Below are 3,391 nucleotides of genomic sequence, written 5' to 3' on the forward strand. Positions count from 1 at the left end.
TTAGGATGGTCAAAAATTCATTTAAAAGTTGTTTAGGGATAAATAATTACAGGTTAAGTTTAATGGTTAAAATGAGTGTTCGTTGCAACTTTAGAAAGGGGGACATGTCTTTTCTCTTTAATTAATCATCCTTAAAACGTGTTTTCTAGGTGATCACAGACGTTTATTATTGATCCTAAATTACTCTTCTGCCTAGCTGATTCACATAATCACATAATCTTCACCCCCACGAGCAGTCCTTATAATTTTATCATTACATCAATAAAGTTTATACAGTAATGTTACAGACTAATATATAATAAAACAGAGAGAAAAAGAAAATACTAAGCTAAGGAAGAAATGGGTCGTCCCCTCCCATAAACTCCCGGTGACTCTTCACATCCCACAGTATTACCTCATAAGGACACCTGTTAGAGAGAAAAATGAATCTAAATACACCAACCAACATGTGACAAACACATGAAGATGTCAAATATGGAGCAAATGAAAATATTACTTCTATCCTAATTAGAGGAGGACTTCTCTAAGTCGCACAAAGTCTATCATACAAAAGTTAAAATTCATCGATAGGGATTTACCAGTTAATCGTAATAAAAAATAATAAGAAAGCAACATAGAGATACAACACGGATCACCACAACAAACTCAAGACCACTTCCTCGACAATAAGTGCATGCCAAAAATAATAAACTAATTTCGTGTAGAGAGTTTTGAGATTCAAAGGTATCTCTCAAGAATGAAACGGGTTGCTTATATATGCCAAGGGATTGTAAAACTATACCAAAAATAAAAATAGTAGAACAATATTCTTATGAATCAATTAAGAGAAATTTTTTCTTAAACAAATGATTGAATCAATCACGTAAAAACCAGCCAAAGAATAAAAGAAAAAGAAAATATTTAGAAGAATCAATCAACAATATTATTTTCCTTCAACCATAGACTGAAGAAAATTTACCTTAAATAGATAAGTAAAAAATATTTCTTGAAATAAATAAAAAATTCAGACATGCATCCACTTTAATGCTTACCACATATAATAAAATTTATTAAAAATATAAAGCAATTAATCATGTGGTATATATCCTAATCAAATTATTTTAATTAGATGCAAAATAATATCTACGTTTCCCAAAAATAATTGCATAGTCTGTCGAGTAAAACAAATAAGGAAAAAAGCACAATTCTTATTTAACAATCATTACCTCAATAATAGAATTATAACAACAAGATTCACGGCAACAATCAAGATTCACAAAGATGAATTCAAATCAAAGACTAGGGTTAAAACAAACTCATACAAAGTTGAGATTTTTCACATATGTTAATTCACAGATGTAGATAAACATGGCATCAAAGCAATCGAGTCAAAATCATATCACAAACATCATAAATTTTAACTCTAAGAACCTATCTAAAGAGAAGAAAAGAGGTAGAAAAAGATTATAACATTAATTTTTAGGAAACAATTTAACATGAAAACAAACCTGAGACAGATTCTGAAAATCAATCATGAAGTTTCAAAATTTCTAACAAAAATTGGTTAGACATAGAGAGAAGGCAGCGACTGCTGTTATTTCTTAGTTGTAGAAAGGGACGAAATGGGCGTTGGAGGTGGTGTTCGATGGCATCGCAGCTTGTTGGTCATTATGCCAAAATTTCATCGACTAGCTATGTCGATGGCGGCTGGAGAAGAGACGCGACATGAGGGTTTTCAGGGTTGATGTTGCCGTTGGTTGGTGGTTGTGCTGGTAGAAGGCGGAGCTGGTGATGGTTCTCGTCGATTTTTCCACCTGGTAGTTGTGGGTGGTGGTATTGGGTTCTATTAACAGTGGCAAGCGATGGAAAGGGGAAGAGAAGGACGATGCCATCCATCCGATGATCAACTCCTATAGTGGAATCAATGGAGTAGAGAAGTAAAGTAGAGGAGGGGTGAAGGGTATAAGAGAGATGAAAGTATGGGGGAGGGAAGTATCACTCGATCATTCTCTGGTCAGCCTGGCAGCAGTAGATCAGTGATGCCAGAGTGGCAGTGAAGGTGTTTGCCGGTCATAGCTGCCCATTGCCGATGGTTAGACAGAGAGAGAAAGTGTAGAGAGAGATGCAGAGGTTCTGGAAATAAAAATAGGTTAGGTTTTTCGGTATATGTATTGTATGAAAAAAGAAATAAATACTCAATTTAATCTTGACCGTTGATCACGTATGATGAATGGTTGAGATTAAAAATTGAGGAGATGGTCAAATTGATTAAAAATTTGCCATAACTAACATCAAATATGCACAACAATGGCTAAAAATTAATTAAATTGGGGCAAATTATGTTTAAAATTTGAATTAGGAACTTCAATTTGGCTAAATGTGAGTTAATTATGGCTGGTATTGACATAATTTGAATAAAATAAGGATAAAAAATTAAATGACTTGGGAGAAATTAAATTCAATTGGGCTGCTATTTAATAAATTTGTATAATGATAATCATAATAGAAATAAATAAAATCCTTAATCCAAAATTGATTAAAACAATAAAATTATCTATTAGTATTATTTTTTTATCAAAATAGTGACAATAATAATTCAAAATGAATTAGGCACTTGTAAATTATATACACGAATTTTAGCAAATATTGTAATATTAATAGTAATGATAACAATGAGAATAATATGTAATAATAGTAAACAATGTGTTTATAAATCATGATTATGGAGCTATTTTTAATAAATTTTACTAAAATATTATATTTAAATTATTAAATTGTATATAATAAAAAATAATAATATAAAAGTAATAAAAATAAATTGGGTACTTCAAAATCATGATTGTGACATGTTAAGATTTATCTGACGCTAAAATAAGATATACAAATATTACTACCCAAAATTAACAAATTTTTAAAATTAGCATCATAAGAAAAGTCGGGAGGTCATCATTAGGTGTCAACAGCCGCCCTTTTGGTGCTTGAGAATGATAAGAGAATTGTCGAGCAACGAAAGCTGACATAGTAGCAAATTTCGTCCGACCGAGAAGATGGTTTGTCAGAATTGAAGCATCAAAAAGGGGGAGTTTTGAAATAGTATGTCCGAGACTTTAGTTTTAAGTCTCCTACATATCTCTAATTTTACGAGAATTAAACCATGTGTAGTTCTAGATTTAGGAACGAATAATATTCCCTAAGAATGTTAATGATATAGGACAAGCATTAACAACAATAACATGGGTCAGTGGTATTGGAGTGAGTAAGATTTGAAACAACGACGAGCTGAGAGGTATGAAAATAAAAGGTGAGTAAGTCTGAAGTTGAGTTTGTGTGATGGATGAGCGAAGGAGATGACATCTCAAAAATAGGAATAAAAATTATTCTTGATTGTTATTCCTTCTTTTGTTACATGTGT

General features: G+C 31.7%; 1 long non-coding RNA gene across 1 annotated transcript; it reads right to left on the reverse strand.

Moving 5' to 3' along the window:
• Positions 1-234: 234 nt before the first annotated feature.
• Positions 235-2,140, reverse strand: LOC124897235. The gene is made up of 2 exons (XR_007053968.1): positions 1,488-2,140; positions 235-407 (listed from the first exon to the last, which is right to left on the reverse strand). It is a non-coding gene; the product is annotated as an uncharacterized LOC124897235 (long non-coding RNA).
• Between the last annotated feature and the right edge of the window lie 1,251 nt (positions 2,141-3,391).

Source organism: Capsicum annuum, chromosome 1 (genome assembly GCF_002878395.1).
Source record: "Capsicum annuum cultivar UCD-10X-F1 chromosome 1, UCD10Xv1.1, whole genome shotgun sequence".
NCBI classification, from domain to species: domain Eukaryota; kingdom Viridiplantae; phylum Streptophyta; class Magnoliopsida; order Solanales; family Solanaceae; genus Capsicum; species Capsicum annuum.